Here is a 27,254-nt window from a genome sequence, read left to right on the forward strand (position 1 = left end):
CCTATTCCGCATCTTCATGATTGAAGAAGATAATGCAAACATTTGCATAAGTCCCCAAGTGAACACAACAATTCACATCGACCATTGAGTTACATCTGAGGTGATTTTTTTCAAGAGAGGGTAAATTACCTTGGTATTTTATTCTGAAATGTTATGTGCATAAAAAGCACATCAACAATTGTATGCATCGATGGGCTACTTTTTCCAAAAATCGTATATATGACACTTAAAATTATTAATAAATCGTAAAAAATCATAATAGGTAATATATGTTATATATTACTATAGTTTATAATATATAAATTTATTTTAAATATTTTAAAATTGTAGAATTAAGATATAATTGTTTCTAATTTTATATTTTTTTATATGAATTTTTAGTGTGTTTTTTCTTATATAAATTTAGAAACTTTGTTAATTTATTTTTTTAATATTTTTTATAAGATTGTGTTAAATGTCAATTTAGAATAATTATTTCTAATTTTTAAAAATATTGTAATAAAAAAATTTAGAATAGTTTCTATTTTTATTATAAAGAAGATTTTTGGGTGTGAATTTAGAAGGTTTTTGAGTGCATTACTAATTTATCATTGTTTTTTAAATTTTAACGTTCTTTTTATCCAAATGGATTTTTATTTGGATTTTTATTTTACAAATTTGTGAAGCTTTATCTTGCATTTGCAATAATAAATTTGTGAAGTTTTTCCTTGCATTTGCATTTTTTATAAGTCTACATTTGTTTTTGTTTAGGTGCTTCAAAAATGTCTTCAAAGAGAAAGAAACAAGCTACCATTGGAGAAATGTATAGGTAGACTGGAGACAAAGATTATGGAAGTTTAAATTAATAACAAAATTATTTGCACATTGATTTATTAAAAATAAAAAATGTTTTCCATGTTTGATATGTATTATTCATTAAATTGATAAAAATGTTTAAATATAAAAGAAATTATATTAACTATTCACAAATAAATAAAAAATGACACTTCATAATTATCTTAAAACGTAAAATAAAAAATATTAAAATGACTTAACTGTCATTAAAAATTCATAAGACGGGCAGGGGTGGCCATCAAATTGCAGGCCTGATTTAAACTGGTAAGAGTTACCGAGGATCCAATGTGGGTGTTGTCTGCCACCTACACAATAGTTTTTTCCTATATTTGAAGTGTCCTCCAAAGTCTGTCGTGCCAATATGTGTTTCAGCCAATCGTAGCTCATGGATCTTTGCAAAACAATTCGTGTTAATAGTATATTCAGTATTATCAAAGTGATCACTGCTGTCATTCAAATTACAATCAAATAATACCCAACAATGGCATCGAAGAGGTAAATGTGCTACTATAAAGATGTCCTACTAGTCATAATTTCAAAGAATAACAAAAGCCCTAAATATCTTAATGAGCCATTGCCTATCAATTTATCCAAGACTATAGATTTTGTTACAGCTGTGGGTGTTGAAGCGTTTGCATGCCATCAACAGTGAAGCCGCTCTCACATTGTTAATATCAGCAGCACTTCCAGAATTTCTGTAAGTGACGCTAAAGCTCACCCTTTGTTTGGGAGGCTTACAGTTTCATAGCAGAAAATTTTAATTTGCTAAATTTTCTTTATGATCTGCATTACATCCTCATGATCCTATAGAAGAAAGTGACAAACAAAAGAGTTGTTTCAAAAAAGCTATGTTGATGGTATAGACGGCAAGTTCAGTTTACATGCAAAGTAATTAAAACTTCCCGTCAACATGCAAGATCTTACCTTCCCAACTCTTTGTGGTTTATGCTTTGCGCTGGAACCCCATACCAATGCACTGTTCAGTACATAAAAGGTTCTACATATATGACAATAGAACAAGAATATAAAACAATAGCAAATGCATAATATCATTGTAATCAAACTTACTAAAACTGTTTTTAACATATCCTTATGAATGCGGATGCAGAAATCTTCAACAGTCCGCTTTTTTGATGGAAGAATGACAGGAACTTCACAATCAAGATTGAGCCCCTTTGGCTTTGTATATATTCGAGTTAAATCCAAATATTCCCACACTTTCTCCAGCAGACAATCCAAATCCCATTCCAAGTGAGCACTATATGAAAACGAATCAAAGATTAGGATTAACAGACAGATCTGTGTCCCTAGGAATGTTTTTGTTAAATTTCAACAAACCACTGAGTGCAAAACCAATAACTGGTTTCTGACTTTGAACAACTCAAATAAACATCATAATGGTGCATGTCCAGCAGACCCTGGTATAGTTGTAAGATGAAGCAATTCCATAATGGTGACCCAATTTTTCCCTGCTAGGAATGTTTCCAGCTTTTAACCAGCCATAAGTGCAGAAAGGATGGGTGCAGGTCACAAATAAATTTTGGGAGAAGACATAGCCTTCAATCAGCTTTACTGAAATTAGATCCTAAGCTTCATAATGTACTTCTGATGGGTATGAGTGCTTACGGATTCAAAAAAAGATAATAATAAAGGCACTGGCAAGGGTTGTCATCTATAATGAGACTATCAAAGTTGCCACTAAGAACTCTGAGCCTATGTGTAGCCCATACCTACCAAGAAGAGTTATTCATAGGCTAAAAATGTGTGAACCAAAGGTTAAATAAAGCTTTCATCAATCATGTAAGTAGAGCAGTTAACTATGAGGCAAACTCTGTTGCCGGGAATAATCATTATGTTATGTCGTTATATTATGTTTATGTTGTCGTCGGTAATAATGAGTTACGGCGGTTGGTTAGTTAGCCGACGGGTAGGTAGTTGGAGTCGCGACGGTTGTGTCGTACCCCTTCGGGTATTATATATTGTGTACCTTTTCTTCGAAGTAGGATCATGTTAGTCATGTCAAATGTAATGTTATAAGCACTTATTGTACATGGACTGTGGAATTAATAGAGAGGTTGGTTATTTAATATATTTCCATTATGTTCTGTGCATTTACTTTCTGCATTTAACCGTTTACCCAAGAGGGCAAACATTTGGCGCCGTTGCCTAGACGAACTCGGGAACGGAAGACATGGATGGCGCACAGACACAATGGGCCTACCCGTTGGTGAAGTAAACCCGGAGGCCGACGATGCGCGGACAGAACTTTACACAGGAGAAGACACGGCAACGTGAGAATTTTCAATTTTGCTCCAAGTAGCCATTCAGACATACGTTCGATGAGAAGCGGCGGAGGCAGAAATCCCACCAAGTGCCGGGTGGACAGCGCTGGAGGTTAGCCCAGCAGTAAACCGGTTAATGAACCACCTCCCCCGGTTGCTTGCACAGGCATCATTGGCACAACAAGCCCACCTGGAGGAGATTGCCCAGGAAGAGCGACGACAACAAATCATGCAACGCTACAAAGAGAACAGCCAACGAGAAACGGAACGAGATGGCGCCAGGCCAGGAGGAAATTGAACCTTATATAGAGTGATGAATGGGAAGTGGCACAAACCACGTTGAATCTCAGACAGCAGATAGAACGAAGGCATAGGCTAAGGCAACTTGCCGAGGGATGACCGACCGAGGGGTTGCCCGAAGGGAACCCAGGAGGTGTCACGGAGGTTGCGGAGGCAGAGATAGACGGAGAGAACTACACTGTATACACTATTGTAGGGCTGCCAGAAGGAGTCATGGAGGGTGCCGGAGGAGAACTCTACAGTTCGCCAGAATACCACCGTAGGGTAAGAAGCCGCGAAGAGTTGGTGGAACAAACAAGGCGAAGTCTAAACCTGGTCGACGCTACTAGAGACTTGCTAAAGAATTTGTCCATTTCAGAGGACAATCGGAGGGAGACACCGGAAGGTGATGGTATGACCGAAGGTGTCGAGGGAGCACAAGGGTACCGTACGGGAGGCAATTTGTTTGGTTCGGTGTCAACAACTTTTTCCGGAGGACCCACGAGTGGAGGTTCAGTTGCAGGAGGCGGAGGATCGCTAGGTACAAGCACACAAGGAATTAGAGGAGCGAGACCCAGTGGTGGGATGGTGAGTAAACAAAAATTGCCAAAATTCACAGGGGAGGGCAAGGAAGACCCCTTACAGCACTGCCGTACATGTGAAACCATTTGGTCCGCCAACGGAGTAATAGACCAGGATGACTGGGTACAACAGTTCCCAGCCACGTTACGAGGAGTTGCCATAGATTGGTACTCCGATGTGGACAAGCAAAAAGTGGCCACGTGGGCCAATCTACAGAAGGAATTCACGGGGGAGTTTCGGTTGCTCCGTGATGACAATGAAATTGTAACGGAGATATACAGTACCAAACAAGGTACCAGGGAGACAGTACGGGCATACAATCGGAGGCTGAAAGAATTCTTGGGTAAAATGGAAAGCCAACCCGCAGATGGATTGAAGAAACAATGGTTCGTTGAAGGGTTGAAATCCTCCCTACAGAGGAAGATGAAAATTGTACCCCCGACGTCATATGACGACGCTTATAATAGGGCGATGGACATGGAGAGCGAACACAAAACATCAAAGAAGAAGAAAAGTAATAAATCCTCATCCGAGGATGATGACTTTTCATAGGAAAGCAGCAGCGACGACGAGGCTGGCAAACGGGTGCAAGCGCTCCAGAAAGACATGGAGCGAATGAGAAAGGAATTCAAAATAATGAGAAGCACTGGTTGGAACGAAGGGGACATATGGTGCACTGAGTGCAAAGAGAAAGGGCACACCAAGGGTACTTGCCAAAAGAAGGCATTCTGCGAGATTTGCCAAGTGATGGGACACTCCACCAGGGAGTGCCCATACAACATGAAAACCCGAGGTACGCAAATGAACCAGGTGATGTTCACGAAGCAGGCCACAACATCCGCACCAGTGGGTACCAGCCAACATACTAACACAACGGCATCATCTGGAGGATACCGGGACAATAGACGCAGCAGCAGAAGGAATAGCAACAATACCAATAACGGAAGCCGTATCTAGTATGACGCCAAGGGCCGACGGTCAATTATCCAATGTAGGGCCTGTAATCAGTGGGGGCACTTCGCCCGTGATTGCACGAAGGAAGCCACCCCTCAACACCTCTGCCGTTGGTGTGGGCCAAGCAACCATGAGGATGCAAATTGCTCGCAGGCAGGGGTTAATCTCCTCAACATTGAGAAGGCTGAGAAGACTGGTGAGAAAGAAGTACTGGCGATCACTCGTGCCCAGATGAAAACAGCCACTTATCCCGACCCCCATACGGAGGAGAGATTACGGGAGGCAAAGGCCAATATTGAACGTGAGATGACGACCGAACGATGGGACAACGAGGTGGCGAGTACATCATCCCGTACGGAAGCGAAAAATAACATCATTGGGCAAATCTTGCAGATGGAGGTGCCGATAAAGGTAAAAGACCTTCTAGACTCTATGCCACAATTGAGGACTGCCATCCTCACCAATGTGCAAAGCACCGCATCGTCGAGTGCACCACAGGTAGGGGTTCCCGCCACCATATCGTCGAGTGCACCACAGGTAGGGGTTCCCGCCACCGCTTCGAAGAGTACACCACAGGTGGAGGTTTCCGTCAGCTCTTCGACTGACCCGATGTTACTAGCCTTGAGCAGTGGTAGACACCCAGCTGTGGTAGAAATGGGTATCCGTGGGACCATTCTGAAGGACACCATTGTGGACGGGGGGTCTGGGGTGAATGTAATACCAGAAGAAACATGGAAGCGGCTGGGGAAGCCCACCCTGTGGCCACCCACATTCAACCTAGTGGGAGCGGACCAACACGGCATTAAGCCACTCGACCTGTTGATGGCCCAGCAAGTGACAATTGGTACGCAACCATTCTTGTTAGATTTCGTGGTTATTCCCTCGAAGAAGAAAGGCTATGACGCCATCCTGGGGAGAGTGTGGTTGATCAACGCGAGGGTAAACCACAATTGGAAGAAAAATACACTTTCCATGGAGAAGGGAGGGCGGAAATATACCATTGACCTACACACCCAAAATGTCGGCGAAGAGCTCGCCTCTTCCGACTCGGAGGACTCTAATAAAGGGGAAGGGGGTCCTGATGAAAGCAAGGGCAAGAACGCGATGGAGCCGAACAGTGAAGGGGTGCTCAAATTGGAGGGATGTTCTGAAGATGAGGTATGCTCACTTAACGGGCTCTTCCACTGGCAAAAGGGGGATTACGAAATGTTCCAAAGCTACAGGCTAGAAGTAGAGGAACCAGAGAAACCAACAGAGGTGTACCTGCCGGAATACAAAGAATATTGGAAGGGAGACGCCCCAAACCCTGGCGACGTAGATAATCCGAAGAGTGTTGGCAACAATTGGAACCTTGTGTGGAAGACCGCAGTCTTCAAAATATTTATTATTCTTCTTCTTCTTATGTACGGGAAGGAGACCATGGTCCTTGTAGAATTTGTGGTTCCAGGTCTTCGGATGGCCATGGAAAATAAACTTGCCACCAATAGGTTCAAATTGAAACCCTACCACGAGAAGCGCATAGGGGACCCGAGAGGCCGGAAGGACACCCGGGAATCCAGAGGGGGACCCGAGAGGATGGAAGGGGACCTAAGAGGTCGGGCAAGCGACTCGAGAGGCAAGGGACAAAAGCAGGAGACTTTTGGGCGAGGAAAATCGAGAAGGATGAAGAGCGATCCCAGAGACAGGGGACTCGAGCTGAAGACTCTCTAGACAACTTGACCCAAAAAAAAAAAAAAAGAAGAAGAAAAAATTCGCACGGTCGTACAACAGCGACCGTACGGTCAAAAAAAAAAAAAAAGAAAAGGGAAAATGGTCACCGTGCGGTGGAATCACCGACGGTGGCACCACTGTGCGGTGGGAGCCACTGAAGGCAGTCACCAAGCAGCCCGCGAAAGAATAAAATGCCGCCAAACATCAAAGACGCCGCACAACACCACCGCGATGAAAGAACAAAACAGCGCACTTGGGGCGCTGCCCCAGGACCCCGCAGGGGCACTGCCCCAGACCCCGCGAGGGGCGCTGCCCCTCGACCCCGCTGGGGGCGTTGCCCCTAGACCCCCAGTTTATTTTTGAGCTACAGAATACCACGGGAAGTGTTGTGCTTGTCCATACTGTGAGAAAGAAGCCTGCAGCTAAGCATTGGCGGGGAAAAAATAAGCCGTAGAGAGAGACGGATTTGGAGGTTGCGAACAAATAGAGTTTGAGGGAAGGCATTATAGGTCCGTGCAGTCGTACGACAACAGGGAGTTATTCAGTTCAGTTTTTAGCCTTTGGGGAGTATGATGGAGGATTTGAGGTGTCTCCTAGTATTTGTGCTAGCGGATTGTGGCCACCTTCAGGCATGACTGGTACGCTTTGAGGAACTCAGAGTATGTCTCGATTGGACGTGAGGTTGCCGTGGTGGATGCACAGAGGGCTCGGGAGGAGCTGACCACCAGGTTGGAGGCACTAGTCGCGTGAGACTTAGTTCAGTGTACCCAGGAGTTAGATGCCGGGAGAGCAGCACGGGTGGCTATCGAGGATAAATTGGCTAGGGAGACAATATCAATTGAGTAGCAGTTGGTGGAAGCTGAGACTGAAAAACGTGTTTTGCAGACAAGTTTGGGTTAGGCACAGGAGGACTGTGATGGCCAAGGAAGCAATATTGGTGAAATCCGCACTTGAGCATCGGATGGTAGCAGAAAGAGGTTTTCAGGCGAGGACGCAGCAAGTGTATAAGATCCGGGTCCGACTGGCGTCAGTTGTTCCTGCCGTTCATCTCTAATTTGTATTAAGTAGTCGGAGTCAACTTCTTTTCTTGGGGGGGATGATGTTGCCGGGAATAATCATTATGTTATGTTGTTATATTATGTTTATGTTGTCGTCGGTAATAATGAGTTACGGCGGTTGGTTAGTTAGCCGACGGGTAGGTAGTTGGAGTCACGACGGTTGTGTCGTACCCCTTCGGGTATTATATATTGTGTACCTTTTCTTCGAAGTAGGATCATGTTAGTCGTGTCAGATGTAATGTTATAAGCACTTATTGTACATGGACTGTGGAATTAATACAGAGGCTGGTTATTTAATATATTTCCATTATGTTCTGTGCATTTACTTTCTGCATTTAACCGTTTACCCGAGAGGGCAAACAAACTCCCTTGCTTCTGTCGCTGCTAACTGTGATTGAGAGGCTCATTCTTAGGTGGCAGGAAGTATTTGAGAGCTTTTATCGGCAATCATGATAGTACTGCTAGGACTTTATCAAAGAAAGAGGAAAGCAAGAGCCTATTAGTTAATAAAATCAGAATCTCCAATCCCCATCACATCAGATGTGGAGTCATCATCATTTAAACGATACTATGGTATGGCCAGATTAGAGCAAATGATAGCTTCAACTATATGCATCTCAAGTACTTCTGTAAATGACCTTAGCTCAAATGTCATTAAATAATTAACGTAGAGGATGTGAGGGGAGAGATTATAACAGATTTGAATTCTTAGACAGAAAAATCAAAATCATGACTGGTAATCAAAGAGTGATGGCCCAACACACAAAATTTACTAAATATAACCTTGAATCTATCATAGCTATTCATACCTGTTAGTTGGGGAAGAAACGACTTTGTTGTCTTTCTATTTGTTTCGTGGAGAGGTTTCTTTATATTTACCATAGGTATGTAGGATGGTCGTTGTACTCAAGACAGACTCGTGACAGACTTAGTGTTGACCATCTATCTGCAAGGTAGCCTGTTATGATGAAACAGCTCTGCTTGCAATGAATAACATCATTGCATTATAAATTAGAAAGTAAGTTGGAAATATAAAATAAAATTAAGAATTACCTGACCGGACAGTAGTGTGGAAGTTTGCCCAAGATCTCCAACTCCTCGAGAGTAATTTGGTCAACCTTGTTAATAACATATATGCAAGGCATATATATACAACTACCTTCAATCACATCTATAATGTCATCTGCAGTGGCATCATAGTGAAGAGATATATCAGCATTGCGAATCCTGTATTCTCCACAGATGTCCTTAACAGTTTCAAGGTCCAAGTTTGTATTGGTTGAAGTAGATGTGAAGTTTATTCCACCCTTGTCCTTCTTCCTAAATGTCAGATTAGGAGGTTCCTTGTTCAGCCTGCAAAATAAAATATCCTTATGGTTAGCAGCCTACCTCTACCTTCCTGTCAAGGTCCAAAAAGTCTGAGCAAGCATTTCATTCATGTACTATACTCATTCTATAGTGTAAAGTAGTGCTCAGTTACCAATCAAATCAAAACACAACAAACAAATACAAAATTGCAATTGCTGGTTAAGGCACTTACAGCTCGCCAGGATACAAATCACCGAATATTGATTAGTTAAATTAATATACAATCTTCTAATATTTTTAAGCATGTGACGGTCTGTTTTGTTGTTTATTGTGTTATTTCAAATGTCGCGAAACCATGCAGCTGGTTGGAAATGCAAATTAATAATCACATGGAAAAAGAAGTATCAAAATATCGATGAGCAATATCAAAATGCAAAATGAAAAGTTAGCATACTATTGACCTTATTCCAAAACCTTCAAGCTCCTTTCCTATCAGGCGTTTGTGAGTAATTGGCTTAATACTATCAAGCACTACTAAAATGCAATTGCATGTTCGAGCAGTACTGATCACCTAGAAAAAAACATGTTTTACGTAAGCAACTCTTGGCAGCAAGTATAACTTAAGAAGTTACAATTCAGAGCCTCATTACTGAATATAGGACTTCTTGCTTGCCTTCCTCTTCATTTTCCATCTTTTGCACCGTCAATAATCCCTGGAATATCCAGTAACTACAGTATACAAAAGCAATCAGAGCTATTTCATTTTTTAGTATATTGCATAGCTAGAAGATAATAACTATTAAATGGTAACAAGTAAATTTGATCTGAATCCTTGCACCTCGATAGCGAATGACACGAGGAATGCTGCATGTAAGAGTTGTGAACTCATATGATGCCACCTGATACAATTTCATGAAGTAGATTAGTTTCAAACTTGAGAGAAGGAAGCATCCAAATTCTACATTTGGTTTCTCATTTCAATAATTTGGAACAATTCAGTAACCATATATTTCATCACTAAGGACCTGCAGAATACTAGTGTACACTGCTTATATTTTACAAGCAAAATAAATAGGAATATCCAAAATGTTGTTGAAGCATTTGAGAGTATCTCAGAAAATGTACCTGTCAACTTGTTAAGAAGGGTCGACTTTCCAACTGATGGGAAGCCCACAAAGCCAACTCGAGCATCCCCACTAAATTCGTAGCATCAAAACCTTCACCAGCACCTCCCCCTCCTCTTGTCGGAGGAGCAAGGATTTCTCGTCGTAATTTAGCAAGTTTGGCCTGTTGCAAGAATGCACCTTCATTATTGAATGACAAAAATGTTATGCAAAATGTTAGAATATTTAATCTTTACTTAGCTTAGGTTTATTTTTTATTATTTAGTTTAGGATATTCCTTTGGAATTCCTACATGTAATTTGTCCTCTAGTACATGTGTGAGGACAAGTCATTTCTTTTATTTTCCTTTATTAAGGAATATTAGATTTCCTCCATAAGAGGATGTGGACACATGGCACACACATTTTATGAATGGTGGCATTCATAGATTTGGGAGTTACTTTGTAACTCCTCTCCTCATCTCTATTTAAGAGATGCCTCCTCTCTCATTTCTTCTTAATGACAATATTGTAAAGAGCTTCTTGCTCTCTCTCTCTCTCTCTCTCTCATTTTTAGGCATTGCCTCATTCATAATATCACAAGGGGTTTTTCTTTGCTTTTCCCCTTTCAAAAGTTCTTGTGCCTCCTTCTTCACATTTGGGTGATGCTCCAAGGTTATTGCTTTTCTCTTGGTAACAATTACTTCATCATAAACTTTCTTGGATTAATTTTCCTTTCCTTGCTCTTTTATTTCCTTTCATGGTATCAGAGCAGGTTTCTAATCCTTGTTTTAAGTTGACATTGATGAAGGTTACCATTCTGTGGAGATCACCTTTTTGGAGGCATTCTTGAGAGGAGAAGAAGTTCTTTTACTAATATTTTCTATTGTGCAGGTTTTGGTTTCAGATTTTAATTTTTTTTTTCAAACTTGTTAACAAGTTTGCCTGCAGGTTTAATCTCCTATTCTAGTTAGTTTTTATTAAAAAAAGGGCTTTGGAAGGCTTGCCGCCAAAGTTCCTTCTCTCTAGTTTAAATTTAATTATTTTTAAAGTTTTGGAAGGCTTGCCGCCAAAACTTCGGTGCTAACTTCTTTTCCTACATACTTTAGATTTCATATTCATTTGTTTTGGAAGGCTTGCTGCCAAAACAGTTTCATCATAAAGTTGTTTCTCTGATTCATATTGCAGGTTCTCTCATTTTGTTTACTTGCAAGCTTTTTTGATTAAAATAAAAGAAATTTAAGCTTCCTTGCAGGATTTTGTTATCAAATTTTCTCATTTTCTAACCTCATTCACAGAATACTAACTCTTTTTTAATATCTATTGATCTATTTCAATCTTTGTTTGTGCTTATTTCAGCCTGGTTTACTTTACATAATAAATCTTGCTGCTGACTGTATACAAATTTGAAAGAGCCAATCCCCAATGCAAAGTCTAGTAATTTGAATTTGAAGAATCAAGTGTATGTAAAGAAAAGCGAATAATTTTTTTTAACCTAAAACTGAATCAATCTATTAAAGATATTATTCAGAGGAAACCCATTCCTCCCTTGTATGTAAATATAAACAATGAAATGTAAGAGCTTATTTTAAGAAATACGTAAAACCAAACTGCTCTTTCACAGCATAAACGTTGGACAATATAAGATTAAAAAAAAAATCTTTTCATTACTCCTCATCCTCTCTTTCACAGCATAAATGTATGCCATTTCGAACTTCTGGTAATCTATTAAATGATTGTAGCATCAGTTCTGTTGGTGTTATAAGCACATAAAACAGAGTCTTCTGTAAAAATATTTTTTTTTTTATCAGACTCTCTAATATTTTCCTTTCAGCCAAATTATCTGCATCTCCTGCCTTGGTCTTCTTGACTCCACGAATCTTCTTAGATCTGTTCTTCCTTTCTTTTAATTGCTTCCTAGACTTCTCCACCTTAGTAGCAAGCCCATTCCTGATAAGCCTGTACTTCAGCTCATATTTCTTGGCACTCTCGAGGCTGTCCATTTATAAAGAGAGTGGCCCAAGTTCGAAACCCAACATTACAATAACGATTTGCCTTCTTGTGAAAGACAGGTTTTGTCTGGCCTCCTTAGCCTGATTGTTTTCGATCATACCGCCGTTTTCCTTGGGCTGCAAGACTGTCCTTGCCTTTCTTGTTCTGAGTAACCTTGTGCAAAGTGTGCTTTCTGCATGCTTTGTTTTTGCAGAAGGTTTTCTTAGTTTTTTGGAACGTTCACCATTGCTCCTGCTGCGCTGAAAACAAGCTACTTCTCCTCGGCGCTCTCTTCTTTGGCGAAATAACTTAGTTTGCGGATCCCTCATTTCTAACTTGCATTTGGTGGATGTCTGCGTCCTGCTTTATTCTGATTTACATGTGGAAATAACCCAAACAATGCATTCATCAAAAATTTCAATATCAATCTAATTATATTTGTTATGTTTTTGCAATCGGTATCGAGGGATTCTGGTGCATAAACTTCTCCTCTATAATTGGAGATTTTTTGAGAGAATAATCTTCCTTGTTCTGACTGTAACAGACATCAAAACTCCTCTTACGGTACCCTCAGATTCTCCAGTTTCACCTGCAAGTTTGTTTTTTCTGTCTGAACGCCTCTGCTTGCTTCTACCTCTTCTTAAGTTTGCAGTAACGTCCCTGTTCATAACCGTTTCTTTTTCATTCATAGGAATCTTCAATCATTTTCTATTTGTCTCTATTATAACATTTAAATAGTAGTAAAGTTTATATTTTGTTTTAAGTATTAATATATATATTTTTTATAAAAAGTTTTTAATATAAAATTGTTTTATTATTAATATTTAAAGTTTTTAATATAAAGTTTGTTTAAATAAAATTAAAGTTTTTAAAATAGTTAAAATTTATTATTAATGATTTTAAAAAAAAAAAACATACTTTTCGATCTATAATATTTTTAAATCAAAATTGGTTATTTTAATTAAGGAGGTTAATTTTTTTTCAAGTGGTTATTTTTTTAATAAACAGGGCATTTTTTATTTCGAATCATTATTTTACTATCATGTCTACATTAATTCCAAAAATTAAATTAAATAGTTCCAATTATCATTCTTGGAAAACACATATCTCATTTATTTTTCGTTTCAAACACCTTTTGGATGTTGCGACTAATAAAACATTTGAACCCGCTACATCTGCTCCTCAAGCCGACCTAGATAGATGGAAGGCTCAAAATGAGGAAGCACTTGGTTTAATTGGTATTTCAATGGTTCCTGATTTGTATGTTTTAATTGAAAATTGTACAAAAGCGCATGAAGCTTGGGAAATTTTAAAGACTACTTATGATAGCTCAAATGAATCCCGAAAAATTCAACTTCAAGATCAACTTGAAGATCTAAGGTATATGGACTTTAAAACTATGGATGAATTCTTATTAAAGTTTGATTCTGTTAATAGTCAATTAACTGGTTTAGGAGTTACTCTTGCTGATTTACGTTTAATTCATCTTATTCTTAAAAAATGTCTTCCTCGTCAATTTCAACAATTTATTACGAATATTCATGCTCAACTTGCTATTCCTAGCTTAGCTACTCAATTAACATATGATATTTTTCGTAATTTATTGCGTCAAGAGGAAGCTAAATTAATTCAATTTGGTACTCTTAAAAGTAGTGAACATGCTTTTATGTCTAAAAATCAAAATCATAATAATAATTTTAGATCTAATAATAATAAACATAATCATAGTCATAATCATAATAATAATCATAATAATAATCACAAATCTTCTAATTATCAATCTCATTCTAAATCCTATCATAATAATAATCATAATAATACATACAATAATCAAAGGAATAATTCTCAAACAAGACCCCATTGCACATATTGTGGGAAAGATGGACATATTACTAATAATTGTTTTAAGAAACAAAATGGTAAAAAGCCCATGAATCAAAATAATCAAAATAATCAACATAAACCTCATTATAAGAAGGGTAATAATAATGGTAATTCATCTCGTCATGCATTTACATGTACTTATAATGTTTCTCAACCACTTGAGTGGATTATTGATTCTGGTGCATCTCAACATGTTACTTCTCATAAAGAATGTTTTGAATCTTTGCATCCCGATACTTCTAATATTCCTGTTCAATTAGCTAATAATCATAGTTGTAAAGTTGAAGCTATTGGTGATGTGAATGTTCCTAATGGGAAATTACATGATGTTCTTTATGTTCTTGAATTAAAATCAAATTTGATTTCAGTTCCTAAACTTTGTCAAGATTATAAGATTAACTTTTATAGGGGCATATGTTATATCATTGATCCAAACACTAATCATGTTATTGCTACTGCTAAAATGGATAGTGATAACTTATTCAAGTTCTATGAATTTGCTCCTCCAAAGTATTCTTTGCTTACTACTATTGATTTTACTATATGGCATGAAAGACTTGGCCATCTCAATTCTAATTATATTTCATTGATGCAAAAAGCAAATATGGTTGATGGATTGCCTAGTATTGTTCCTTCTCAAATTGTTTGCAATGGTTGCATGAGTGGTAAGATGCATAGGGAACCCTTTCCTCATGGTCAATCTTGGAGGGCATACACTAGATTGCACCTCGTTCATAGTGATCTCTTGGGTCCCATGGAGAATCCCTCCATCCAAGGTTCAAGGTATGCACTTACCTTTGTTGATGATTTTTCAAGGAGAACATGGATATATTTCCTTCATAGTAAGGATCAAGTGCTTGATGTGTTTATTGAATTTCATATGTTTGTAGAAAGGCAATCTGGTTCTAAAATTAAGATTCTTCGTACTGACAATGGAAGAGAATATGTCAATAATGCATTTAATGCTTATTTGAAATCTTTTGGAATTAAACATGAGCTTACCGTTCCTTATACACCACAACAAAATGGTGTGGTAGAACGGAAGCATAGGACAATTGTTGAAATGGCTAGATGTTTATTGCATGCTAAAAATATGGATTACAAGTTTTGGGTTGAAGCTATGGCTTGTGCAACATATTTAATTAATAGAACACCTACCAAAGCCTTAAAGGATAAAACTCCTGAAGAAGCTTGGTCTGGTAGAAAGCCTAATTTGCAGAATTTAAGAATTTTTGGTTCCATAGCTTATGTTCACAAACCTAAGGAGAAAAGGAAAAAATTAGATGCTAAATCTTCTCCTTTTATTTTTGTTGGTTATGATGAAAATACTAAAGGTTATAGAGTTTACAATCCTATTACTAACAAGGTAAAAGTTGCAAGAGATGTTTGTATTGCAGAAAAGGGCATTCATGATTGTTCTAAAGTGAAGGATGATGAACTTGGTCAAACCAAAGTTGTCCTTGTGGAGGACCAACCTCCTTCTCTTAACCCTACTCCTAATGCATCTCTTTCTATTCCTTCTAGTGATAGTGATGATGATAATAATAACTCTACTCCTCATGACTCTTCTTCTAGTGATGAATCCATTACTTCTAAAAGAAGACCTAAATGGTTTAAATCTTTAATTCAAGATAGTGATGAATACTTAGCTAGAATGGATAAACTTCAAGCTAGAAGAGTTAATTATTGTAATTATGCTTTAATGACTACTATTATGAATTCTAATTATCCTAAAACATTTGATCAAGCTAAAAATCAACCACATTGGCAAAAAGCAATGAAGGAAGAATATGATACTTTAACTTCTAACCAAACTTGGGATTTAGTTCCCTTGCCTCATGGTAAAAATCTTGTTTCTTGCAAGTGGCTTTATAAAACTAAATTGAATGCTAATAATCAAGTTAGTAAATTTAAAGCTAGATTAGTTGCTAGAGGTTTTTCTCAAATTGAAGGCTTAGATTATACTGAAACTTTTGCTCCTGTTGCTAAAATGCCTACAATTAAACTTGTGCTTGCTTTAGCTTCTAGAATGAATTGGCCTATTCACCAAATGGATGTTAAAAGTGCTTTTCTTAATGGTGATTTACATGAGGAAATTTATATGTCTCAACCTCCTGGTTTTATTAAAGAAGGTAATGCACACTTAGTTTGTAAATTAAAGAAATCAATTTATGGATTAAAGCAATCTCCTAGGGAGTGGTATTCAAAGATTAATGAATTCTTTCTTTCTCAAGGCTTTATTAGAAGTAAAAATGATCCTAACTTGTATATTAAACATAGTGAAGCTGATATTATAATTATTATCTTGTATGTAGATGATTTGATTCTTACTTCAAGTTCCAATACTTTGATTTCTGATATTAAGTTTCAACTTAATCAAAAATTTCAAATGACTGATTTAGGTCCTTTACATTATTTCTTAGGAATGCAAATTTGGCAAACCTCTAAAGGAATTTTCTTATCTCAAAGTAAATATGCTCAAGATCTCATAGATAAGTTTAAAATGAATGATGCTCATCATGTTTCAATTCCTATTGAATTAGGCACTAAGTTAATGCTTGATATGCAAACTCCTCTTGTTGATCCTACTTTGTATAGACAATTAGTTGGAAGTTTAAATTATTTAACTCTTACTAGGCCAGATATTGCTTATAGTGTTGGTTTGGTTTCAAGATTCATGTCTAAACCTGAACAAACACACTTTAAAGTTGCTAAAAGAATTTTAAGATATATTAAAGGAACTATTAATGTAGGTTTGTTTTATGATGCAAATTCTGATTTTACTTTAAAAGGTTTTACTGATTCCGATCTAGGTGGAGATCCCAATGATGGGAAATCTACTTGTGGTTATTGTTTTTTTGTTGGTTCAGGAGCAATTTCTTGGAATAGTAAAAAGCAACAATCTACCTCTCTTGGATCCACTGAAGCTGAGTACAAAGGATGCACTAATGCTTCCAAAGAAGTCTTGTGGCTTAGAAGACTACTTGAAGATTTGGGTCTACCTCAACATGAATCAACTCCATTGTATTGTGACAACCAAAGTGCCATTGCCTTGGCTAAAAATCCAGTTTTCCATGCAAGGACAAAACACATTGCTCTCCAACACCACTTTATTAGAGAACAAATTGAAGACAAGCAAGTTTCACTCCTCTATTGCAAGGGGGAAGACCAAGTTGCAGATATTTTGACCAAGCCACTTTGTAAAGAAAAGTTCCAATTTCATTGTAAAAATCTTGGATTACAACCCATTGAAAGGTTTGATGTAAGCTCCCCAAGTAAAGCTTAAGGGGGGGTGTTAGAATATTTAATCTTTACTTAGCTTAGGTTTATTTTTTATTATTTAGTTTAGGATATTCCTTTGGAATTCCTACATGTAATTTGTCCTCTAGTACATGTGTGAGGACAAGTCATTTCTTTTATTTTCCTTTATTAAGGAATATTAGATTTCCTCCATAAGAGGATGTGGACACATGGCACACACATTTTATGAATGGTGGCATTCATAGATTTGGGAGTTACTTTGTAACTCCTCTCCTCATCTCTATTTAAGAGATGCCTCCTCTCTCATTTCTTCTTAATGACAATATTGTAAAGAGCTTCTTGCTCTCTCTCTCTCTCTCTCATTTTTAGGCATTGCCTCATTCATAATATCACAAGGGGTTTTTCTTTGCTTTTCCCCTTTCAAAAGTTCTTGTGCCTCCTTCTTCACATTTGGGTGATGCTCCAAGGTTATTGCTTTTCTCTTGGTAACAATTACTTCATCATAAACTTTCTTGGATTAATTTTCCTTTCCTTGCTCTTTTATTTCCTTTCACAAAATGCACTTTATATTTGAATTCTAAACAAAAAACATTGAGCTTTAATGAAGCATAACTTGGTGATTACCTTTAGCAATCCCAAATGATGGGCTGTGGTTTTATTTTTTTTGTGTTCTTGCCGTCTGCAGCAACAAACAAAAGGATTCAGATTCTCTGTATGATGATTTCACACAATCCCCGACTGAAGCAATCATAGTTAGTATATTTTAAATTTTAAATTGTTAAAACTTGTGGAAGGTTTGCCATAATCCAAACTTGATTTTGATTCAAAACACTGACATTATTTTTACCAGAATCATTCACATGGACTGTGGAAATTTATGACTGTTGAAGTTGAAAATTGTCCTATAATTCAAATTACATGGAAAAAGATACTTGGGAGACAGGGTGCCATGTGGGGAGGAATAAGATCACAAAATTAAAGTTGAAATGAGGTAAGTAGGAACCTTCTAAAGTGTAAAAACCTACAAAACCAAACTCTGCTACAAGATTTTATATCTAATTTATCAGTAGCAGCAGTAAAACCGATGTTAGGACCAGGTACTTGGGAACTTTGCAACACAAATATTAAAAGTGAAGACTGATAGATAATGAAACTAGGAAACATTGTTGTATAATATAATTAGCAATCACACCTTAGTGTGCAATAGGTATGCCAAAGAGGTTTGGAAGGTCAAATAGAAAACATTTTGGTCTATTAGTTGCATACATTTATGAAGTACATGAGGTTAATTGGTAGTCCATTTAGAAAATGATGTCATTTGTACAACAAAGGTCTCAATGGAGAAGTGATAGCTTCAAATCAACTATGCATCCACTTACAAGGATCCAAACACAAATGAAAGAAAACCTGTAAGTTAAGAAGATAATCAGGACCCATTACCAACATGCTCAAGTTATGTTTACAATAGGGAGAGATGGAGAGACATGAAGAGATAGGGTTAGAAAGATGTAGAGATTGAGGAAGTAAGAAGAGGGGGGTGAGCAGCTAGAGAAAGGGGACAGAGATAGAGATGAAGATAAAAATATATATGGAGAAGGAGAGGGAGAGATTACGAGAGCGGAGAGAGGGATATTTAGATTGAAAAGATAAATATAGAGGGAGACATAGGAAGATAAAGATAGAGATAAGAAGTGATACATAGAGGTAGAGTGAGGGACAGATGTAGAAGCAGAGAGAGATGGAGAGATAAGGACATAGAGATAAAGGGGGACATAGAAGGAAGAGAGATATAGGTATAGAGGTATAGGAAGAGGGAGAGGGAGAGAAAGGGTGACATGTTTAGACATAGGAGAGAGGAAGATAGATGATGAGATGAATATAGATGGAGAGAGGAAGAGCGGGAGGAATATAGAGAGAGGTGGAGGGAGAGATAAATATAGAGATAGGGAGGTAGAGAGGGAGAGATGGAGAGAGAGATATAGATGGTGAGATGGAGTGATAGATAGATAGAGATATAGAGAAAAGAGAGAGAGAGAGAGAGAGAGAGAGAGAGAGAGAGAGAGAGAGAGAGAGAGAGAGAGAGATATGAGAAGAGAAAGAGAGAGAGAGAGATAGATGTAATGTCTCCATTTGGTAATTGCCTTAATTTTGTCCTAAGACAACAATTCTAACTTAAAGTGAGAGTTGTAACATATTAATAAATATAATTTTTTTCAAAAATGAATATATTTCATTATAACATTTAACTTAAAATTCTAAGAATAGTTCGGAGGATATAAGTTATCTTGATAACTTTCTTTGATTTGACAATAGAAGATATACTATGATTAATAGAATCAATGATGCCTACCAATCTGAAAGTGTTGCTCCTGATTTGAATGTGATTCCTCACACAAATTGATATAGTTTTGATAACTTCTTTATTTAATTAATATCTCACACCTATTTCATTTTTATTTGCTTCATTGATTTATATTATTCTCCTTTTGATTCAATGACTTGCCCTTCTACGTTTTTCCACACCCAATTCACACTACACCCCATACACCAACTCAAGTATGCTCTTAATTTCAATGATATTATTCTTTCATTCAAAACACATTCCTAATCACTCTTTTTAATTATCATATATCTTCCTTATGTCACTTCATATATGGAGGTAATCCTTTTCAAGCTCATACTCTTTTATTTAGATATATATTCTTCTTTACACTAAATCAACGCTGATGCATCAATGATATTATTCTTTCATTCAAAGCACATTCCTAATCACTCTTCTTAATGATCATATATCTTCCTTATGCCACTTCATATATGGAGGTAATCCTTTTCAAGCTCATACTCTTTTATTTAGATATAAATTCTTTGCTGTTCTAATCTGAGCGCCGCTTTTGGTAATCTCCAGCACTTCCTTATGCCCCCTCTTACCACTATTCTTCTTCTAAAGGTCATACCTTTTGGGAATAGCCATTTCTTTGAAGAGACATCTTATTCTTTACTAATCGATGTCTTTAACCAATATAGAGAACTTTTCCTTTCACATAATAATTGTTTGTTTTAATAAACATACACCACTCAAAATCGTGTCTTTCCATATAAATCAGTTCGCCCCTATTGGGAATATCAAATCGCACCTCTTGAGACATTTGTTTGCTTTTAACTATTATTTATCGTATCTTGCTAACTATTATTTGTTCTTAATAACAAGGTCTTGTTTTATCATTTAAAAGATCCATCACTTAATTGAATCTTTTATTTATCGCCACATTTATCCTCCCAATAAAGTTTATTAATAAAGTCTTCTATAATCTCTTATCAATGGCCCATGATGAAGTCGATCATCCTATAAAAGAAACTCCCCCATGATGAAGACAACCATATGAAGACTGCTGCACATATCAAGACATATACATTGCCGTGTATTTTGGATCGATACGACATATGGTTGTTATCAAACAATCTCTTGTCACCATACTAATGAAGTCAGTGTATTCATTGACTGGTTGATTGAAAGATATCATATATCTATCTTTAAACTTCGTTGATTTTGTACAGTGTGATCATACGTCTCCTTCTAACATACATTCCAGCAGTCATGGTCATTAACATATGGGTCGCTGTCCTAGAGGAAGTCACTAGAGCATGTACATTGGTTCTGTCCATCAATCCGCCATCAGCACTACCTGTATAATTACTTGTTGACTTCTTTATAAAGTCGTTTGCTTCTCTTGTTTCTTCTAAAGCCGACCTTCATTTCTTAATCAGGTCTTTCTAATCATTCCAATGACATCGTTCTTTCCTTCATGTCTTTTCTCTGATACAAATCACTTCATGACCATTCAATGTATATCGATCAATAACTGGTCGCTGTTATATAATCTGCATTGCAAGCCTGTCGATGTAGTCGTTGATGTTTAGACAAAGAGATCGTTGTCATATAGTTAAGGAAGTCGGCAATATTGTAAGCGACTTGCCTAGCATAGGAGGTCGACCAGCATTATTGTCATTGCATTAATTCCAAAGGAATTCGGGCAGCATTAAGTTGGTCAGCCAGCAATTATATGTCTTGTACATTGAAGGCAATAGTGTGACATCCCATCTTGATATCCTAATTGAGAAAATTTTGTTGATGTGTTCACATACTTAAGTCGGCTGTCATATCTTGTATAGTTATATATGTACATGTATATGTCTGTGTCTGTGTCTGTGTTTGTGTATGTGTATTATATATAGATATACATATACATACACATATATATATCTTTATTTTCATAAAGTCACTATTATGAATTAATCGTTAAACTCTGCTCTTGACTATCATGACTTACTTTATTTTCTTGATTACCATGAAATGGAGTTGACCTCTGACGCTAATGATGATAACCTTGTTCATTTGCTTTTATATCAATGATAAGTCGTAATGACAAACCATTCCAACAATCCTTAGAGATGATACAAGGAGCTTTCTCAATATTAACAATACTTGACGAAACCTTTTTTTGGAGGGGACATCACAATAGAGATATATGAGAAGAGAAAGGGAGAGAGAGAGAGAGAGAGAGAGAGTGGGGTAGAGATAGAAAGATAGATAAGGGATAGGGAGAGAGTGAGAAAAGGAAAGATGGGGGAGATATAGAGGGATGGAGGGAAAGAAGGGGAGAGAGATAGGTAAAGGAGGAAAAGAAAGAATAGGGGAGAGAGGGAGAGATGGCCCAATATATAGGGAGAGAGAGGGGGATAGATATAGATAGAGGGTGATATAGAGAAAGAGAGGGACAGGGAAAGAAATATCAAGGGAGAGAGATGGGGAGATAAAGTAGAGAAAGATATGGATAGAGAGAGAGAGAGAGAGAGAGAGAGAGAGAGAGAGAGAGAGAGGAGTGGGAGGGAGATAGAGATTAATAGAAGAGAGAGAGATATGGATAGAAAGAGATAAAGTGGGAGTGAAAGGGATATAAAGAGAGATATAGATAAACATAAATATAAAGTCGAAGAGATGGTGTGAATTTAAGAAGGGAAAAGATAATGAGTTATAGATAGAAATAGGGAGGGAGAGATGAGGAGATAGAAAATAGGAAAAGCATCTTGTAACAGTAACCAATGCACCATTCAAACTATTCAACACTATTTCAAAATAGTAACTGTATTGTCCACATTTAAATTTTAATTAATAGTATTATAAAAATGCATTAATTTTTTGACAAAACAGTCGAAACTAACATCATCCTAATATCACTATACACTACTATTAACCAATAGAATTACAAATAAGAAAAATTTTAAATTTTAAATAAATATAAAAGAATAAAAATATTAGAAAAAAAATTCTATATACTTTAATTCTTCATTCCTATTGATGAATGTTTTTAGATTATATTGAATTAGGTGAATACCTCTGCCTTTTTTACAGGAACTAATATGATCCCCTCACAAATTCAATAACTTAAAAAAAAAATCATTACATTTTCCCCAATAAATCAATGACTTCCTTTAATAGAAATATGTACGGTAGAATCTCCACAAGAAAACAAACCCACACTTATCTTGAAGACCCAAATTTGATCTACACATCCTGTAGATGACAGAATTTATGTGGACTTGTATTTCCATCAAAATATCTAGGGATTACTTCCGCGAAGGAATATGGTCCACGCACCTCTCTGCAGATGACAGAATTTCTGTGGACTTGTATTTCCATCAAAATATCTAGAGATCGCCTATGTGTAAAGAGATTGCTTTACTAATAAGTTAAAGTCCTGGCACGCTGCAGTTTTAGATCCGTTTTCTGCCAATCCTCTTCCTCGTAAATCCATTCTCCTACCCAAATGCTCACTAAACAATCATTTTAAAAAACCCACAAAGCAAGAAATTAATAGTGACAGATCAGTAGAACAGCATCAAAGATTCAAGACAACTAAATCTATACGATTTTTTATATTTTTCCTCACAATACAACTAGAATTTGAGAGAAACCCTAATTTTAACTTTCTAGATTAAAAATAAACTACCAGTTACCACGACATTGGAAATTGGATCACTTTTTCTCGCTTAATCTATATTTTTTTTTTAATTTTTGCTCACAATGCAATTAGAATTTGAGAGAAACCCTAATTTTAACTTTCTAGATTACACTACCCGTTACCATGATATTAGAAATTGGATCACTTTTTCTCACTACAAGTGATAATTTCTACTATATTAGATTGACCTTTTCATTCCTACTCACACCGAGTTTTTTTTTTGAAGCATATCAGATTTCTCCTCGGACTGGGATTCGGGCTAATGGTGCCTACCTCTGGTACCACTGTTTTAAGCTCAAGCAGTCCCGAATTGGTAGATGAGAACACACAAATTCATCTCAACCCGGATCTTGAATGCTTTCATAAACCGCATTGGTTGAGTATAAGAGCATGTTAAGTCCCAGGTTGAGATGAATCTGTCTTTGTTATCATTCTGAAACGTATTTCTTTTTGTTATTTGGAACCCAAAAGTGAGTTGTAAGCTGTCTATTCTATTCCATCTTCTATTTTTCATGAAAATGTTTTCTTTTCTAACTGCATTTTAGGTTTTTCCTTGTCGAAAAGATAAATCTCTTTTTATTAAATAGAATATTTTATATCATCGTTAGACCTCTTTTGAGTTTCAGTTTCTCAGGGCAGGGCAAACAAATTATATAGCAGCAGAAGTTGACACCACAGGTATCACTGTCTGTTAATCTTTTCTTCCATGTTCTACTATTAACAAACACTAAAAGTTTTGGTGTATCTTTTCTACTCTTTTACTTTATGATTTTGTTGTAATTATTTTAATTCTTTTAATATCTCTTTGATGCAAGCAACACAAGCGACTAACTATGTTGGTCACCATTCAGAAATATCATTGTTTGTACGGGATGTTACATATAGAATCTTTAAGCTTGTTGTATAGTCTACGCTATTGCAGCAGCGTTTATATGAATATTTAGTAACCACCCAGTTAGATAGAACAATGTTTTTTTTCTTTTTTCCTATTATCAGACAACAAACTTTGGTTTAAGCGTTAATATGGAAACCAGTGTGTAATTGCTGGTGTCTGACAGAGAATCAAAACACTTAGATATATTGGCAGAAGCATTGAGCGATTAAAAGGTTAGCAATATGTAAAACACGAAATACTTGCAAAAACATTTTCGCTGTTTGAGGTTTATAATAACTTTTTAAATATATTTATAATTTGTTGGTATTGGAAGTATAGGGAATGGATACCCCTCAGCCTTTGGTTCTTAGTCGAAGAGGTTCAGCCTATTGGTTTGTGCTCTCCTATTGGATGGCAAAAAATACTTCGAAAAAACCCTCGCTGGACTGACAGCTCACGTTAAATTTAGAAGCATATTGATAAATGTCGGCAGGATACAAATCACCCAATATTGATTAGTTAAATTAATATACAATCTTTTAATATTTTGAAGCATGAGATTGAGGGTCTGTTTTGTTGTTTATTGTGTTATTTCAAATGTCGCGAAACCATGCACCTGGTTGGAAATGCAAATTAACAATCACATGGAAAAATAAGTATCAAAATATTGATGAGAAATCTCAAAATGCAAAATGAAAATTTAGCATAATATTCACCTTATTCCAAAACCTTCAAGCACATTTTCTATCAGGCGCTTGTGAGTAATTGGCTTAGCATCAAGCACTTTTGGCAGCAAATATAACTTAACAAGTTACAATTCAGAGCCTCATTATTGAATATAGGACTTCTTGCCCGCCCTCCTCTTCCTTTTCCATCTTTTGCACCTTCAATAATCCCTGGAAGATCCAGTAACAATCATCAGACATATTTCATTTTTTGAATATTGCATAGCTAGAAGATGATAACCATTAAATGGTAACAAGTAAATTTGACCTGAATCCTTGTACCTCGATAGCGAATGACACCAGGAATGCATGTAAGAGTGGTGAACTCGTATGATGCCACCTGATACAATTTCATGAAGTAGATTAATTTCAAATTTAAGAGTAGGAAACATCCAAATTCTACATTTGAGTTCTCATTTCAATAATCTGCAACACTTCAGTAACCATATATTTCGTCACTAACCTGCAGAATGCCAGCGTATAACAGTCACTGCTTATATTGTATCCAAAATGTTGTTGAAGCATTTGAGAATACCTCAGAAAATGTACCCGTCAACTTGTTAAGAAGGGTTGATTTTCCAACCGATGGGAAGCCCACGAGTCCAACTCGAGCATCCCCACTTTTAGTAACATCAAAACCTTCACCAGCACCTCCCCTTGCTTTTGTCGGAGGGGCAAGGATTTCTCGTCGTAATTTAGCAAGTTTGGCCTGTTGCAAGAATGCACCTCATTGTAGAATGACAACAATGTAATACAAAATGCACTTTATATTTGAATTCTTGGTTGTACCATTAAGAATAGCTGATAAAAAAACGCATTGATCTTTAATGAGGCTAACTTGGCGATTACCTTTAGCAATCCCAAATGATGGGCTGTGGCTTTATTTTTTTTGTGTTCTTGCCATCTTGAGCAGCAAACATAAGGATTCAGATTCTCTGTATGATGATTTCGCAGTCCTTGACTGAAGCAATCATAGTTAGTACATTTGAAATTTTAAATTGTTCCAACTTGTATGGAAGGTTTGCCAAAGTCCAAACCGAACATGATTTTGATTCAAAAATACTGACATAATTTTTACCAGAATCATTCGTGTATGGAAGTGAAATTTTATGACTATTGAAGTTCAAAATTGTCAAATAATTCAAAGTATATGGGAAAAGATACTTGGGAGACCTGGGGTATCATGTGGGGAGAAATAAGATAACAAAATTAAATCTGAAATCAGGTAAGTAGGAACTTTTTAATGTGTAAAAACCTGCAAAACCAAACTCTGCTACAAGATTTTGTATCTAATTTATCGGTAGCAGCAGTAACACCCATGTTAGGACCAGGTACGTGGGAACTTTGCAACACAAATATTAAAAGTGAATACTGATAGGTAATGAAACTAGGAAACCTTACTGTATAATATAACTAGCAATCACACTTTGATGTGTAATAGGTATGTCGAAGAGGTGTGGAAGGTCTATTAGTTGCATACATTTGTGAAGTACATGAAGTTAAATGGTAAATCATTTAGCAAATGATATCATTTGTACAACAAAGGTCTCAATAAAGGTCGTAATGGAGAAGTGATAGCTTCAAATTAACTATGCATCCACTTACAAGGATCCAAACACAAATGAAAGAAACCCTCTAAGTTAAAAAAATAACTAAGAACCATTACCAACATGCTCAACTTATGTCTGCAATAGAGAGAGAGGGAGAGACATGAAGAGATAGGGATAGAAAGATGTAGAGATAGAGGGAGTAAGAAGAGAGGGGTAAGGAGCTAGAGAAAGGAGATAGAGATAGAGATGAATTTAAAGATAGATATGGAGAAGGAGAGGGATAGATTACAAGAGAGGAGAGAGGGATATTTAGATTGAAAAGATAAATATAAAGATAGAGATAAGAAGTGATACATAGATAGAGATAAAGAAGTAGAGAGAGATGGACGGATAAGGATAGAGATAAAGGGGGAGATAGAGGAAGAAATATGGAGAGGTAGAGATAGAAGGAAGAGAGATATTGGTATAGAGGTATAGGAAGAGGGAGAGGGAGAGAAAGGGAGACATGTTTAGAGATAGGAGAGAGGAAGATAGATGATGAGATGAATATAGATGGAGAGAGGAAGAGGGAGAGAAATATATAGAGAGGCGGAGGGAGAGATAAATATAAAGATAGGGAGGTAGACAAGGAGAGATAGAGAGAGATATAGGTGGTGAGATTGAGTGATAGACAGATAGAGATATAAGGAGATATAGAGAAAGGACAAAGATATTAGAGAGAGCGACATACAAATAAAGAGAAGTGGAGATAAACAAATAGAGAAGGATAAAGGGAGAGATAAATCAAAGGAGATAGAGAGTGAGAGAGAAGGGAGAGATAGATATATATGGGAAGAGAA

The 27,254-nt window shown here is 36.7% G+C and overlaps 1 pseudogene; it reads right to left on the minus strand.

Moving 5' to 3' along the window:
- Positions 1-1,262: 1,262 nt before the first annotated feature.
- On the minus strand, positions 1,263-26,185 carry LOC131076774 (developmentally-regulated G-protein 3-like; annotated as a pseudogene).
- Between the last annotated feature and the right edge of the window lie 1,069 nt (positions 26,186-27,254).

This window comes from Cryptomeria japonica, chromosome 10 (genome assembly GCF_030272615.1).
Source record: "Cryptomeria japonica chromosome 10, Sugi_1.0, whole genome shotgun sequence".
NCBI lineage: Eukaryota > Viridiplantae > Streptophyta > Pinopsida > Cupressales > Cupressaceae > Cryptomeria > Cryptomeria japonica.